General features: G+C 44.3%; 1 protein-coding gene across 17 annotated transcripts in view; it reads right to left on the bottom strand.

Moving 5' to 3' along the window:
• ZMYM2 (zinc finger MYM-type containing 2) overlaps positions 1-17,836 on the bottom strand; it is a 169,763-nt gene that overhangs the window by 139,491 nt on the left and 12,436 nt on the right. The window contains exon 1 of one of the 17 annotated variants that reach the window (XM_059684124.1): positions 13,621-13,748. The exons of the other annotated variants lie outside the window; for them this stretch is intronic. The gene's annotated coding sequence lies outside the window, so the exon portion shown is untranslated. Of the gene's footprint in view, positions 1-13,620; positions 13,749-17,836 lie in introns of those variants that run through there. 17 annotated transcript variants of the gene reach the window in all.

Genomic DNA, 17,836 nt, shown 5'->3' on the forward strand with positions numbered 1-17,836 from the left:
AGTCTACTCTTACGAAGCAAGGCTATCATTGAAAACTGAAAGACAAATAAAGAGCTTCCCAGACCAGAAAAAGCCAAAGGAATTCAATACCACCAAAACAATATTATGAGAAAAGCTAAAGGGACTTAAGAAAAAAAAAAAAAAAAGAGGAACTTAATAATTATAAAGAATAATATGACAATAAAGCCTTACAAACCAATAATCACTATAAATGTAAATGATTTAAAAGCTCCAATCAAAAGCCCAGCCCAGTGTAGCTCAGCGGTTGAGCATCAACCCAGGAACCAAGAGGTCGCCAGTTCGATTCCTGGTCAGGGCATATGCCCAGGTTGGGTGCTTGATCCCCAGTGGAGGGCATGCAGGAGGCAGCCAATCAATGATTCTCTCTCATCATTAATGTTTCTATCTCTCTTTCCCTCTCCCTTCCTCTCTGACATCAATAAAAATATATTTAAAATAAAAAATAAAAAAAAAATAAAAGCTCCAATCAAAAGACATAGTGTTGCTGAATGGATAGGAAAACAAGACCCATATATATGCTGCCTACATAGGAGAAACCCCAGACCAAAAAGCACACAGGCACTGAAAGTAAAGGGTTGAAAAAACAGATTTCATGCAAATGAACAAATATACCTGGGTGGTAGTAATTCCTATAAAGGCTATAATTAAAGACAAAAAAGGACACTGCATCATGATAAAGAGATCAATACATCAAGACAATATAACCCGCCCAGCCGGCATGGCTCAGTAGTTGAGTGTCTGTAAACCAGTCAGGGCACATTCCCGAGTTGTGGACTCTATCCCCAGTGTGGCTTGTGCAGGAGGCAGCCAATCAATGACTGTCCCATATTGATGTTTCTATCTCTCTCTCCTGCTTCCTTCCTCTCTAAAATCAATAAAAATATATTTTTTTAAAAACTGATATAACCCTCGTAAACATTTATGCACCCAACACAAGAGCACCTGAGTATATGAAGGAAATAATAGTGGATAGAGAAGATGTCGACAGAAATATGCTCATAATAGGGGACTTTTTAACATCCCACTGAAATCACTGGATAATGTTCCAAAATGAAAATCAAAAGGGTACAGCAGCCTTAAATGACACATAACAACAGATCAATTTGCACTTTACTTTAGCCAAAAAGCCAAGAAGCAATGAAACCAGATGAATTTAACTGATAGTTTTAGAGGCTGTCACGACAGAGCAGCAAAATGAACTTTTTTTTCAAGTGCACATGGAACATTTTCTAGGATAAACCAACCACATGTGAGGTCACAAAATAAATCAATAGATTTAAGAAGATTGAAATCATTTTCAAGCATCTTCGCTGACTACAATGATATGAAACTATGAATCAATTAAATGGTAAAAACAGACCAAGTCGATATGGCTCAGTTGTTTGAGCATCATCCCATGCAGTAAGAGGTCACAGATTCAATTACTGGTCAGGGCACATGCCCAACTTCCAGGCTCAATCCCCAGGGGAGAGCGTGGAGGAGGCAGTTGTCTGATGTTTCTCTCCCTCTCCCTTCCTTGCTCTCTAAAAAAAAAATAAAAAATATATTGAAAAAATCAGTAAAAAATTTTTTATTATAAATTAAAAAAACAACTGAAAAACACACAAACACATGGTGACTAAATGATATTCTACTAAACAATAAATGTGTTAACAATGAGATCAAGGAATAAATCAAAACACACCTTGAGACAAATTAAAATGAAAACACAACAATCCCAAATCTAAGGAACACAGCAAAAGCAGTACCTAGAGTAAAATTCAGACAATACAGGCCTACCACAAGAAAAATCTAACCTTACACCAAAAGGAACAAGTAGAAGAAAGGAAATAATAAAGGTGACAGAAGAATAAACAAAATAGAGCCTTAAAAAAATTATAAAAGTTCAATAAAACCAAGAGCTGGTTCTGTAAAAGATAAACAGGATGGATAAAACTTTAACAATAATTCATCAAGAACAAAAGAGATAGGACACACATAAATAAACCAAAAATGAAAGACAGTAAGTGACAACAGACACAACGAAAATACAAAGGATTATATGAGCTACTATATGTCAACAAGTTACACCATCTGAAAGAAATGAGTAATTTCCTAGAAACATACAATCTTCAACAAAAAGAAAATCTGAACAGACCAATACCAACCAACAAAATAAACGTAGTAGTACAAAAACTCGAAACAAACACCAGTCCTGAACCAGATCGTTTCACAGTTTAATTTACCAAAGATTCAAAATAGAATGACACCCATCCTGAATATATTCCAAAAACTAAACCCTTGGCTGGCATGCTCAGTGGGTTGGAGTGTCAACATGTACACCAAAAAGTTGCAGGTTCAATTTCCTGCTGGGGAATGTACAGGAGTGATGTTTCTCTCTTTCACTCTTTTCTCTCCATCTCCATCTCTCTAAAAATCTATACCAAAAAAATCCTCTCATTAGGATAAAAGAAAATTCAAGAGGATGGAAGACTCCCACTCATTATACCATTCCATCATTATACTGATTACAAAACCAAACAAAAACACTACAAAAAAAAAGGAAATGAAAGGCAAATATACATAATGAACATAGATACAGAAAACTTCAACAAAATATTTGCAAACAAAATTCAGCAATATATTAAAAAGATCATACACCATGAACAAGAGAAATTTATTGCTGTTATCATGGTTGGTACAATCTCCACAAGTCAATTCATGTCACACACCACATAAACACAATTAAAGATAAAAAGCATATGGCCCTAGCTGGTTTGGCTCAGTGGATAGAGCATCAGCCTGTGGACTCAATGATTCTGGATTCAATTCCAGTCGAAGGCATATGCCCTGGTTGCAGGCTCGATCCCCAGTAGGGCGCGTGCAGGAGGCAGCCGATCAATGATTCTCTCTCATCATTGATGTTTCTCTCTCTCTCTCCCTCTCCCTTCCTCTCTGAAATTAATAAAAATATTTTTTTAAAAGATAAAAAGCATATGGTCATATCAATAGATGCAGAAAAAGCATCTGATAAAACAAGCACCCACTTATGATGAAAACTCTCAGCAAAGTTGGAACATACCTCAACATAATAAAAGCCGTATCACAAACTCACAGCCAATATCATAGTGAATGGGGAAAAACTAAAAGAGTTTCCATTAAGATCAAGAACAAGACAAGGATGTCCGCTTTTACCACTCTTATTCAATATAGTACTATACAGCAAACAGACAAGAAAAATAAATAAAAGGCATACAAATTGGAATGGAGGAAGTAAAATTTTCTTTATTTGCAGATGACATAATGCTGTATATAGAGAACACCAATGATTCCACCAAAAAAAAACTTTTAGTACAGATAAATGAATGCAATAATTTGGCAAGATATAAAATAAATATTCAGAAACAAGCTGCATTTTTATACACCAATAATGAGCTATCACAAAAGGAAACTATCATAACAATCTGATTTACAATTACAATAAAAAATAACTAGGAATAAATAATTTTAACCAAGGAGGCAAAAGACCTGACCTCAGAAAATTAAAAGACACTGAAAAAAAAAAAAAAAAAAAGAAACCGAAGCCGGCGGGTTTGGGTCAGTGACTGAGTGTCAACCTATAAATCAGGAGGTCATGGTTCAAATCCCAATAAGGGCACATGCCTGGGTTTCCGGATCAATCCTTCCTGGGGTCATACAGAAGTTAGCCAATCAATGATTCTCTGTTATCATTAATTAGAGGCCCGGTGCACAAAATTCTGAACGGGTGCAGTCCCTAGGCCTGGCCAGCAATCAAATAGCTAGCTTCTGGCATGGAAGGGCAGATCCCAGCTGACCTCTGGGTCCTGAGCAGCACCTGGGTCCCTGCGCCCCCACGCGCTCCCCCTCTGCCTGAGTCATGGCACCCAAGTCCCCACACGGAGACACAGTGAGTGCAGCCAGATGTCACGGGCCAAGGCACAGCGTAGGCCTGTGCACTGCCCAGCAGCGCCGCATGGAAGCCGGGTGGGCAGTGCGCTCTCTCCAGGCCGGCCTTGCAAACCGGCTCCTGCACAAACCCACTGGGAGCCCAACCAGCCCCTGTGGTTCCAGCAGCTGCAGACCGACTCACCCGGAATAGGCCATGCGGGTACGGGGCGGCCTCCTCACCGGCCTGTGGCACCTGAGCACAAAGGCTTCCCCAGCGTGTGAGCCCTGGTGTCCCAGAGGAGGGTAGCAGGGGTAGTGAAAGTGAGCTCGGCAGACACCCCACATTCTCACCCCACCTCTGTCCCCATCACCCCGTCCCCAGATAGCTGGCAAGAGGTCTCAGCCCCCTGCCCAGGTGCCACGGGAGGTTGGTCACCACCACCCACCCCCAGTCCCAGCCTGAAGCCCAGCCCCAATCAGGCAATCAGGGCCTGCCAGATGCTCTTCGCCATCTGCGGGATAATCGGCGGGGCGATCCAGCCCCCATTAGCACCCACCTTGGCCTGGCACCGCCCACTCACCTGCCCTACCATCCACCAAGGTCCCACTCTCGTTGGGGCACATTGGGACCAGCAGCGACTCCACTGCCTCCCGCAGCAAGCACCACACTGCCGATGCCTGCCGTGTTCCAGGACACCCCCTGGTGGTCAGCACATGTCACAGCAAGCGGTCGAACTCCCAGTTGAGGGGACAACTTGCATATTAGGCTTTTGTTATATAAGATATTTCTAAATCTCTATCCAACTCCCTTCTTCTCTGACATCAATAAAAATTTATTTTAGGGCCGACAACTGAGCCCCACTCTAAGGGCTGTGTACAGAGTGCAGATGTTTATTTAAAATAAAGTTCTACTTATCCCTTGTGGAAAAGAAAATGTATTTTAGACAATATTGAATAGTGGCAGAATAAATGGAAGCTACACTGACTCTTTCCCAGGACCAAACTGAACTGAAGGCTAGCTGGACAGAACCCTGAAAAATGAAGGCTAACTGGAAAAAACCCTCATAACCAAAAACGGGAAATGAAGACTGAACAAAGACTGGCAGGAAGTACAGAGTCTCGAAAGGGTGGCCGGACTCCCACAAACAGCAGCTGAAGGTCTAGAGCATTGGTACTCATCCTTCCTAATGCCGCGACCCTTTAATACAGTTCCTCATGTTGTGGTGACCCCCAACCATAAAATTATTTTCGTAGCTACTTCATAACTGTTATTGTGCTACTGTTATGAATTGTAATGTAAATATCTGATATGCAGGATGTATTTAGGCGACCCCTGTGAAAGGGTCGTTCGACCCCCAAAGGGGTCGCGACCCACAGGTTGAGAACCGCTGATCTAAAGAGCTATATCAGCTGAGGGGCATTGCCACAGAGAAATCTGGGGTCTAAACCCCAAGCTGGCCTCCCCAACACACAGAACCAGAACAAAGGTACCTACATAAGACCTGGCTGAGAAAAGCAACAGGAATGCTGTCTGCCAGTGAGAGACAACTGGAAATGCAGGCATCCTCTTAAAGGGCCAATGCATAAAATTTCCTGTGCAGCCATTCACCTTGGGCTCCACGGCAAAGGGAGGGCAGAGTGGACTAAAGCTGTGTAAAGAGAGTCCAGGGTTGGGGGCTCTAGAGTTAGAGCTCAGAAGGCAGACACCCGGGTTTCCTGTGATAAGTCATTCCCTTGAGTTGCGGAAGACCTCTTTCTCAGGCAGACCTTTGCTATCCCAGGTGGTTTTGGCCTGTAGGAAAGGCAATCGCAACACCCTGTTGGAAGAACTCTTGCCCCAATCTGAGGTCTATAGACTAAGGTGAATCAAGACTTATAACAATCAGATGTAGGCAGAGGTGGATCTCTGAAGGCTTTGAGTCTTTGCCTGACCTCCTTCTGGGCCTGGATGGACCCAGAAAAAGAAGATGCTGGTGCACATCTTGGTCCTTTCCAAAGGCATCAAGCCAAGGCAGAGGGAGCCACAAGCTGTGGATTGCTGATAGCCCCAAACAAGGTAGGCAGAGCCAATCAGAAAGTGTCTGACATTACCCTGCACTAGAAATTATAAGTCGTAGCCGATCTATCTAACACATAGACACCCAAAATGGGGAGCCAAAGAAAAAACACCCAAATGAAAATAAGAGAATTCTCCAAAAGAGATAAATGAAATGAAGAGATTAATCTGATTTAGAATTCAGACAATAATGGTAAAGATATTAAACAGCATAAGAGATCAATAACTATGAAAAAAGAACAGTCGGAAATAAAGAATGATATAGCACTAATAAACAACACATTGGAAGGAATACACAGCAGATAAGGGGAAAGCTAAGGATTGAATCAGTGAATTGAAAGACAGGGTTGAAAAAAAATCACTCAGAGAACCAAAAGGAAAAAACAATTAAAAAACAGGAGGACAGCGTAAGGTAGTTGTGGGGAAACCTGAAACATAACAATACTCACATAACAGGGGAGCCAAAAAGGGAAGAAACAGAGCAAGAGAAGGTGTTTGAAGAAATAATGGCAGAAAACTTCCCTAACCTGGTGAAGGAGAGTCACACAAGTTCAGGAAGCACAGAGAGTCCCTAGCAAGAAGAACCAAAATAGGCCCATGCTCAGAAACATCATAATTAAAATTCCAACCATCATACTCAATGGGCAAAATCTAAAACCATTTCCCCTAACAGCAGGAATAAGAGAGGGATGTCCTCTTTCACAACTCTTATTCAACACAGTACTGGAAGTCCTAACCACAGCAATCAGACAATAAGAAGATATAAAAGGCATCATTATTGGAAAGGAGGAAGTAAAACTCTCATTATTCGCAGATGACATGATATTGTACATAGAAACCCCTAAAGACTCCACCAAAAAACTACTAGATTTAATGAAAGAATTTGGCAATGTAGCAGGATACAAAATCAACACCCCAAAATTGATAGAGTTTTTATACACCAATAATAAATTCTCAGAAAGAGAAACTAAACAAGCAATGCCATTGACCACTGCAACAAAAAAAATTAAAATACTTAGGAATAAACTTACCCAGGAGGCAAAAGATCTTCAGTCGGAAAATTACAGGACGTAGGAAAAAAGAGACAGAAGAAGATAAAAACACGTGGAGGAATATACCATATTCATGTATTGGCAGAATTAATATCATTAAAATGTCCATACTACCCAAGGCAATCTACAGATTCAAAACAATCCCTATTAAAGTAACAACAGTATATTTCACAGATCTAGAACAAATACTCCAAAAATTTGGAACCAAAAAAGACCCCAAATAGCTACAGCAATCTTGAGAAAGAAGAACAAAGTTGGAGGAATCACAATACCAGATTTCAAGTTATACTAGTACTACAAAGCCACTATAATCAAAATAGCCTTGTACTGGAACAAGAACAGGCATATAGATCAATGGAACAGAACCGAGAAGCCAGAAATTGATCCAAAACATTATACTTGATAAATATTTGACAAAGGATGCAAGAGCATACCATGGAGTCAAGACATTCTCCTTAATAAATTATGTTGGGAAAAGTAGACAGATACATGCAAAAAAAAAGGAAACTAGACCACAAACTTACACCATACACAAGAATAAACTCAATATGGATTAAAGACTTAAATGTAAGTCATGAAACCATAAAAATCCTAGAAGAAACCATCGGCAGCAAAATCTCAGACATCTCTCATAGCAATATGTATACAGATACATCTGCTAGGGCAGTTGTCGGCAAGCTCATTAGTCAACAGAGCCAAATATCAACAGTACGACGATTGAAATTTCTTTTGAGAGCCAAATTTTTTAAACTTAAATTATATAGGTAGGTACATTGTTATTAACTTAATTAGGGTACTCCTAAGGCTTAGGAAGAGCCACACTTAAGGGGCCAAAGAGCTGCATGTGGCCCGTGAGCCACAGTTTGCAGACCACAGTCCTAGGGCAATGAAAACTAAGGAGAAAATAAACAAATGGGACTACATCAAAATAAAAAGCTTCCACACAGCAAAAGAAACCATCAACAAAACGAAGAGAGCCCACTGCTGGGAGAACATATTTCGCAATGATACACCTAATAAATGTCAATATCCAAAATATATAAGGAACTCATCTACACTAATAAAAGAGAAAAATGGTAATTGGCGTACGACGCTACCCTTTTCATTGGCTAATCAGGGCTATATGCAAATTAACTACCAACTAAGAATGGCAGTTAACTGCCAACAAGATGGCGGTTAATTTGCATATGTAGGCACAATGCAGGGAGGCGAAAGGGAAAGCAGGAAGAAGCCCCCTGCCACTGACAGTGATTGGAAATCCAGGGGGGAGCTAAGAGGCCGCCTTTGCCCTGCCCCCCAGCCATGATCGGAGAATCAGGTGCCTTTTTCACCCTGGCCAGTGATAGCAGGAAGTAGGGGTGGAGCCAGCGATGGGAGCTGGGCACGGTCGAAGCTGGCAGTCCCAGGAGCTAGGGGTCCCTTGCCTGGGCCTAAAGCGGAGCCCACGATCACGGGGCCGCTGCAGCTGCGGGTCCCCGCTGCCCGGGCCGGACGCCTCAGCCAGAGGCGTTAGGCCTGGGCAGGGGCGGAGCCTGCAACCGCGGGGAGCTGGGGGTCCCCTGCCCAGGCCTGACACCTCTGCCGGAGGCCTCTGGCCTGGTCAAGGGGCCGATCCGGTGATTGGTGATCGGAGGGTGATGAGGGTCAACTCCTCTGGCCGAGGCATCAGGCCTGGGCAGGGGGCTGAGCCGGGGATTGGGGGGATATGATGGTCCCCTTGCCCACGCCTGAAGCCTAGGCCAGAGGCATCAGGCCTGGGTGGGGGGTGGAGCAAGCGATCAGAGGGAGATGGGGGTCCCCTGCCCAGGCATGATTCCTGGGCCAGAGGCCTCAGGCCTGGGCGGGGGCCAGAGCCAGTGATCGGGGGAAGATGGGGGTCCCTTGTCCAAGCCTGACACCTCTGGCGGAGGCGTCAGGCCTGGGCAAGGGGCCGATCAGGTGATCAGAGGGTGATGGGGGTCTACGCCTCTGGCTGAGGCATCAGGCCTGGGCAAGGGGCAGAGCCAGCAATCGGAGAGGTCTGGGGGCTCCCTGCCCAGGCCTGATGCCTGGGCCAGAGGCATCAGGCCTGGGCTGGGGGCAGAACCAGTGATGGGGGGAAATGAGGGTCCCCTGCCCAGGCCTGATACCTCTGTCAGAGGCGTCAGGCCTGGGCAAGGGGCTGATCCTGCGATTGGAGGGTGATGGGGGTCAACGCCTGAGGGCTCCCAGTATGTGAGAGGGGGCAGGCTGGGCTGAGGGACACTCCCTCCCCCCCCCCCACACACACACACACACCCAGTGCACGAATTTCGTGCACTGGGCCCCTAGTATATAATAATTGATATTCACACTTTAAAAGAACACAAAATTAAATTGACTATTTAATAATATCCAGTGTTGGCGAGAATGTATAGAAATAGTGGAAATGCAGTCAGCATAGTGGTCCAGTAGAAAGCAATATGACAATACCTACTAAAATATACAATATGTATATACTCTGATTCAGCAATTCCTACTCTCAGAATCTCCTCTAGAGAAAACACACATGAACCGCAAAAAAACTACTACACAATATATTCTATGCAATATTATCTGTAACAAAAAATTGAAAATAGACCAAACATCTACACTAATAGACAAATATGTAAATTGACCATATTTCTGCAACACCCCACAGCCAATCAGGCGGGAATATGCAAATTAGTGGTACAAAGATGGTGGCGGCCACAGAGCCACCTGGAACGGGCTGGAGGCTTGGGTTGCCCCCAGCAACGGAGGAAGCCAAGCTTCCTGCCCGCCTGAGCCAGCCACAGAAGGAGGGGCCTGCGGGCAGCAGTCATGGAGCAGGCCGGAGCAAGGGGGCGACCCAAGCTTCCCGCCCACCCTGACCAGCGGTTGAAGGAGGGGCGGTGGCCACTGAGCCAGCCTGAGCACATGGGAGGCTTGGGTCGCCCGGGCCAGCCACGGAGGGAGGGGCCTGCAAACAGCCCTCGGCCCCTCACCCAGGCTGGCCACACCACCATCAGGGTAGGGGTCCCCACTGGGGGGGTGTGGCCAGCCTGAAAACAGCCCTGAACCCCTCACCCAGGCTGGCCATGCCCTCCCAGCAGGGACCCTCACCCCATGAGGGCGTGGCTGGCCTGCAAACGGTCCCAGCCCCTCACCCAGGCTGGCACTGTCCCCAGTAGGAATCCCCACCCAAATGGGGGTGTGGCCAGCCTGCAAACCACCACAGGCCCCTCACCCAGGCCGCCACACCCCCAAGGTAACCCCCACCCTGATCCGGGACACCCTTCAGGGCAAACCAGCTGGCCCAACACCTGTGCACCAGGCCTCTATCTATAATAAAAGGGTAATATGCTAATTAGACTGGGAGACCTTCCAGGAGACCTTCCGGACATTCTTCTGGACAAATCCATGGTGGCAGGCCGAGGTAGAGGTTGTTAGGGGCCAAGAGGGGCGGGCAGTTGTGGATGATCAGGCCAGGTTGGGACAGCAGCTGTGGGTGATCAGGCCAGTGGGGAGGCCATTGGAGGTGGTCAGGCCGGCGGGAGGGGGGTCCAGTTGGGGGCAATCAGGCAGACAGGGGGTGTAGTTGGGAGTGAGCAGGCTGGCAGGGGGGCAGTTGGGGGCAAGCAGGCTGGCAAGGAGGGCAGTTATGGGTGATCAGGCCGGCAGGGGGGGCAGTTGGGGGTGATCAGGCCGGCAGGGGGGGAAGTTGGGGGTGATCAGGCTGACAGGAGTGGCAGTTGTGGGCGAGCAGGCCAGCAGGGGGAGGGGGCAGTTGGGGACGAGCAGGCAAGCAGGCAGGGTGGTTAGGGGCAATCAGGCAAGCAGGCAGGTGAGCAGTTAGGAGCCAGCAGTCCCGGATTGCGAGAGGGATGTCCGACTGCCAGTTTAGGCCCGATCCCTGAGGGGTCCCAGATTGGAGAGGGTGCAGGCCAGGCTGAGGGACACCCAAGCCCATGCACGAAATTCATGCACCGGGCCACTACTCCTATATAATAAAAGGCTAATATGTAAATAGCCGAATGGTGGAACTGAAACAACCAAACAACCAGTAGCTATGATGTGCACTGACCACAAGGGGTTGTGTGTGGAACATGGAGGGCATTGGCCGAGGTGTGATGGTGGAACAGATGAGTGGAGGCGCCAGTCGCTGTCATCGAAGTGGGCCACTGGTAGTTACTGAAAATTCTTTGCTCCTGTGTGCTGCATTCCCATCTGGTGCTCACACCCGCTGCCGGCGCCTGGTGCCAGTCCTGATCACTCTGTTCCATCAGTGGGTGCGAGCAGCTGCTGCAGGCCCTGATCACCCCTGAGGGCTTCTATACCTCCCCCTGCTCCTGAAGGACAATTGGGGCAGCAGCCGCCGCTCGTACCCACTGCTGGCGCCAGCCCCAATCATTCCATTCCGTCAGCGGGTTCGAGCGGGGCCGGCGCTATCAGCACATGAGAGCGGCAGCAGCAGGAGCGGAGCTGCCAGCAGACAGGGGCCCAGGGTCCACAGCAGGAGGAGCCAGGCGGGGTCATGGAGGATGGGCCAAGACCCGCCCCTGAGCCTACCACAGCCTTGCAGCCTAGTTCCTTTCAAGGTGCACGAATTCATTCACTGGGCCCCTACTTCATCAATAAAATGTCTAAACTGTGTTACATCCATACCATGAAATGTCACACAACAGTTTAAAAAAAAAGGACCTAGATCTTTATGTACTAACTCCAAAAAATATCTAAGACATACAGCTAAGTGAAAAAAGCGGTAGAAAAATACATATACATATTTTTTAAATGGACACACAAATTTTACTATAAAATTCTTATGGGTACATGACAGTATATCAACAGAAAAGGATTTGCAGTAATAATGCTAAATTTATAATACTGCTAATCTCTGGAGAAGTGAAGAAAAGGACCAGGGGACCAGTGAAAGATGACATAACAGATTATTTCCTAGTATTGCATATAGTCTACTTATAAAATTTTCTTAACATATTTGAAACAAGGCTACTAAGGGCTTTAGAAGCTAGGAATCAAGTAATGAACATTCTAAAAAACTACTTAAGGGTTAGGATAGAGTCTAAACAAAAATCCCTTTTGATCTAATAAATAAATAAATAAGCCAATTAATTCATTCAGGATATCACTAGGGTGGAGAATTTCTAGGGGTAAGAAATAATCTCTTTTCTCATAGGACCAAAATTTAACACCAAGGTATTTTCAAGTAATTTTAACTTTTTTAAATATATTTTCTATTTATTTCAGAGAGGAAAGGAAGAGAGAAAGAGAGAAATATAAATGATGAGAATAATCAATGGGCTGCCTCCTGCATGCCCCACTCTGAGGATTGAGCCCACAACCCGGGCATGTGCCCTGACCAGGAATGGAATCTTAACACCCTGGTTCATAGACAGATGCTCAACCACCGATCCACGGCAACCAGACGGGGTTTCATTCTTAATTTCTTCTCCTCTCTTCATCTGCAGCCTTGTCATCCATCCCCAAGACTCTATTCTACTTCCAAAATAAATCTTGAAACTGCCCACTTTTATATCTTCTGACACACCCTCTAGCCCTTGCAATTATTATTTTTCTGCTGGATTACTTTTTTAAGATTCCCCAATTACTTTTCCCATGGCTTTCCAGTGTACTAGGTGTACCAGTTAATAATGCGGATTTTTTTCAATAGATGGAGTTACACATATGTTGATATATATGCGATCTGATATGTATGCTATTTTGTTGTATTGACAGCAAGCTTCAAAACTTCATATGTCAAATTTTCTGAAGGTGTTAACATCATAGATATTTTTATGCTTAAAAATGTCAAATTTCATGCCAAAACAGGAGCATTTGCGAAAGTTTCAATTCATTACTTTATTTTGAAGAAAAAGTTATCATATACTTCAAGAAGCTTATGGTGAACATGCTCCATCTCAAGATCCTGTGAACTCTGGCTTGAATGCTTTAAAAGTGATGATTTCAATGTGAAAGACAAAGAAGGTACAGGTCAGCCGAAAAAGTTTGAAGACCAACAATTTTAAGCATTATTGGATAAAAATGCATGTCAAACTCAAAAACAACTTGCACAAAGATTAAACGTTGCTCAGCAAACAATTAATTGTTTACAAGCAATGGGAAAAGTTTTAAAGGAAAACTGTTGCCACATCAATTGAATGAAAGACAAATGGAAAACCAAAAAGTCATCAGTAAAATGTTGCTTGAACGGCACGAAACACAGTCTTTTTTTTACATCTAATTGTGACTGGCGATGAAAAGTGGATTTATTTTGAGAATCCCAAACGCACAAAATCATGGGTTGATCCAGGTCAAGCATCAATATCGACTGCAAGGCCAAATCGCTTCGGAAAGAAGACAATGCTCTGCGTTTGGTGGGATGGGGAAGGTGTGGTGTATTATGAGCTTCTAAAGCCAGTTGAAACCGTTAATAATGATCGCTACCGACAACAAATAATCAATTTAAACCACGCTATGATCGTGAAACGACCAGAATGGGCCAGAAGACACAGCAAAGTAATTTTGCTTCATGATAACGCACCATCACACACTTCAAAACCAGTTAAAGACACGTTAAAAGATCTTGCCTGGGAAGTATTAACCCACCTGCTATATTCACCAGACCTTGCTCCTTCAGATTACCACTTGTTCTGATCGATGATGGCACACGCACTTTCTGAGCAGCACTTCAAAACATTCGAAGAAGTGGAAAATTGGGTCTCTGAATGGTTTACCTCAAAACAAGAAAAGTTCTATTGGGACAGTATCCACAAATTACCTGAAAGATGGGGGAAATCTGTAGCTAGCGATGGACATTACTTTGAATAAATCACTTTTGATGTTTCTTTTGAAATTATTGTGTTTTCTTTGATTGCAAAATCCGCCATTATTAACTGGTATACCTAGTACATAGGAGAAAACCTAAGATTCTTCCCCTGACCCATAAGATTCCTGCCTGATGCAACCCCTGACTATATGCTAGGCTCCACCTAAGGATCACTCTTCTGCACCTTGCTCATTAAGCATCTGTGTTTAGCAAAAGCCTTCTTTTAGTTCGTGAAAGGGTCCTCCTTATCTCAGAAGCCCTTTGTACATATACACCAAAGAAAATCTGTTTTTTCTGTCTTAATGAACAAATTGAAGAAAGTAAATAGTATATCCAATCATTTACAATTCAGTGAAATTTGCATTTTTTTAATCATCTAGTAGTATGAAAGGCTCTGAAGCTAAGGTGCTCAGTAAGTCTTATTTTATATCTCCCCTTTATTTAACTCCTCATAACTTGAGTTCTACTTTTTTGTCTATCAATTTCATCCCACATCTAATACAATAATACCTACCATTTATAGATATATTGTACCAGGCTCATCAAAACTACCTTAAAATGTACCTTATAATGCATATCTTAAGTATATTATGACCCCATTTTGCAGATGAGTAAACTATTCTGTTATCAGATAACTTTCCTATGGCATACACCTGGCATACAGGCAGCAAAACTAATTTGTACCTAAAGTCTACATACAATTCATTGTACCACATCATCCCTTAATCATATAGAACCCTAAGACTTGTGAATTGATCTCATACACTGACCAACAGAATACAAACATTAATCAGCTGAATACTTTTATAATTATAAGGACAGGGAAGGGATCTCAAGAGTATCAGACTTGCATCAAAAATGTCAATTGCTGACTGATAACCAAGATGGTGGCATAGGTAAACACCTGAACTTGCTGCCAAGCACAACCACATTAAAAATACAACTAAAAGACAAAATGAATATCATCCAGAACCATGGGAAGGCAAGCTGAGTGGAAATTCTGTAACTACAAGGAAAGAGAAAAGCACATTGAAGAGGGTAGGAGGTACAGAGGTGCGGAAGTGCAGAGGTACGGAGGCTCGCGCAAAAGGGGCTGGCAGCTGGGTACGCTATTGTTTTTTCAATCGGGAGGGAGATGCAAGTTCCTGACTGCTCTGAACTCCAATAACGGGCAAGAAACTGGGGACCCAGATTCATACGGAGAGAAACTGGACTGTCTGGCATCCAGCCGGAACATGAGGGTGGCTTTCTCACAAAGGTGCTTGCAGCAGTCATTGTTCCTGCACGGGGCCATGGGACACAGAGACCCAGGGACTTATCAGGGCAGGGCTGCCAGGCAACCATTGCTGTTTGCTCGGCCCTGGTGATTCCCTGAGACCCCACCCCACTCAGTTTACAACCCCACCCAAGCTGTGCAGATCGGCTTTTGCATATGAATGGCCTGGCCTTTCTCCCTCTAAAAACCTGTCAAACTGCAGCTGGGTCAGAGAGCTCCAAAGATTCCAAAAGAGGGCCCAAGGTTCAGCAGCAGCAGCTGACCTTGCTTCACAGCTGGGCCTCATATGGGCACTTCCAAACCCCAAACAAAGAGGAGGAATCTGCAGATCTCTCTGTAGCTCCTGCTGGGTGGCCTCAGGCAGTGGCTGATGTTGCACCTCCTTGGAGATCCAAGAGCCAGTGTACTCAGTGGTCAGAGTGGGACCATCCAGATTACAACTCCTCAGATCCATAAGGGACACACTCAAGAGGCAGACTCAGTAAGCACCAAAGACCCACTGAAGCAAGTCCTGCCCCATAAGGGTATCTCCAGCATAGCAGTTCTTCCAGTGTAGACATAGCTGGTCCTCACAGCCAATTGGCCTGGAGGTCAATTCCTCCCAGTGATACCTACAACAATCAAGGCTTAACTACAACAAGACTGTCCACAAAGCCCACAAAGGGGTGCACCAAGAGTGTCCACCTCAGGTAATTGGGGAGGCTGAGCCACTGGGCCCTATAGGACATCTACCACACAAGGCCACTCTATCAACACAGGGAAGCAGCCAAAATGCAGAGACAAAGAAACAAGTCACAAACAAAAGAAATGGAGGAAAGCAAACTACTGCATATAGAGTTCAAAACCACAGTTATAAGGTTACTCAAGAATCCTCTAGAAACCTCCGAGAAATTTAGTGAGACCCTCCAGGATATGAAAAAAAAATCAGAAATTAAGCATACACTGACTGAAATAAAGAATAGTATACAAAGATCCAACAGCAGACTAGAGGATCCCAAGAATTAAGGCAAATATTTGAAATACAAAGAAGCAAAAAACACCCAACTGGAAAAGCGAAAGGAAAAAATAATACAAAAATATGAAGACAGTGTAAGGAGCCTCTGGGACAACTTCAAGTGTACCAACATCCGAATTATGGGGGTGCCAGAAGAAGAGAGCAAGATATTGAAAACCTATTTTAAGAAATAATGACAGAAAAATTCCCCTACCTGGTGAAAGAAATAGACTTACAAGTCCAGGAAGCGCAGAGAACCCCAAACAAGTGGAATCCAAAGAGGACCACACCAAGACACATCATAATTAAAATGCCAAGGGCAAAAGACAAAGAGAGAATCTTAAAAGCAGCAAGAGAAAAACAGTTAGTTACCTACAAGGGAGTACCCATACGACTGTCAGTAGATTTCTCAACAGAAACTATGCAGGCCAGAAGGGAGTGGCAAGAAATATTCAAAGTGATGAATAGCAAGAACCTACAACCAAGGTTACTCTACCCAGCAAAGCTATCAGTTAGAATTCAAGGTCAGATAAAGAGCTTCACAGATAAGAAAAGCTAAAGGAGTTCATCACCACCAAACCAGGATTATATGAAATGCTGAAGGGTAGTCTTTAAGAAGAGAAAGAAGAAGAAAAAGGTAAAGATAAAAATTATGAACAAAGTGACAACAAATACATATCTATCAACAAGTGAATCTAAAAATCAAGTGAATAAAACATCTTATGAACAGAATAAATTGCTGAATATAATAGAATCAGGGCCATAGAAAGGGAGTGGACTGACAATTCTCAGGGGAAAAGGGATGTGGACGGTGCAGGAAGAGATTGGACAAAAATCTTACACCTATTGACGAGGATGGGGGGGTCTGGGGAGGGGTAAGGACATGGGGTGGGGTGGGGTGGGAACCAGCTATTGGGGGGGGGGGGAACATCTGTAATAATCTGAACAATAAAGACTTATTTAAAAAAAAAAAAATAGGAGCCAGCAGTGGGGAGCTGGTCAAGAGGAAGATAGAATCCTTCTCTTTACTATCAGATGAGCATTCAGTGAGTTTACTGTACCAGTGGTAGCAACTAATTCACATTTAGTCTGTACAAATAACTGTAGCTGTTGTTAACTGAGCACCTACTATTGGGCAGTCACATAGCCTATATTGTTGTTAATCGTAATCTCATATGCAAGTTTAGGAAAGCAGGCATTACTATACTCTTATGTCAAATGAATAAAATAAGACTCAGAGGTTAAATGACTCATCAGAGATTACCAACTGGTAAATAATAGAGCAAAAGTTTTATTGAGGCACTTAGAGGCCCGGTGCACAAATCTGGGGTCCCTCCGCCTGCACCCTCTCGCAATCCGGGACCCCTCAGGGAATGTCAGAGAACCAGTTTTGGCCCAATCCCCGCAGGCCAGGCCGAGGGGACTGGGCCTAAACTGGTGCAGAAATCCATGTACCAGGGCGAATCCGTGCACTGGAACTCTAGTGTGTGTGTGTGTGTGTGTGTGTGTGTGTATATATATATATACATATATATATATGGGATCTTTGGTTAATCTCTTCCCGCCCTCCCCCCTGAGATTCATCAATCTGTTCCATGTTTCCATGCCTGTGGTTCCCACTCCTGTGTTGAGCGTCTGCCCCTTGGTGGTCAGTGCACATCATAGCTACCAGCCAGTCGGCCAGTCACTTAGGCTTTTAGAAGATAGATAGATAGATAGATAGATA

Source organism: Myotis daubentonii, chromosome 2, assembly GCF_963259705.1.
Source record: "Myotis daubentonii chromosome 2, mMyoDau2.1, whole genome shotgun sequence".
Classification (NCBI taxonomy): domain Eukaryota; kingdom Metazoa; phylum Chordata; class Mammalia; order Chiroptera; family Vespertilionidae; genus Myotis; species Myotis daubentonii.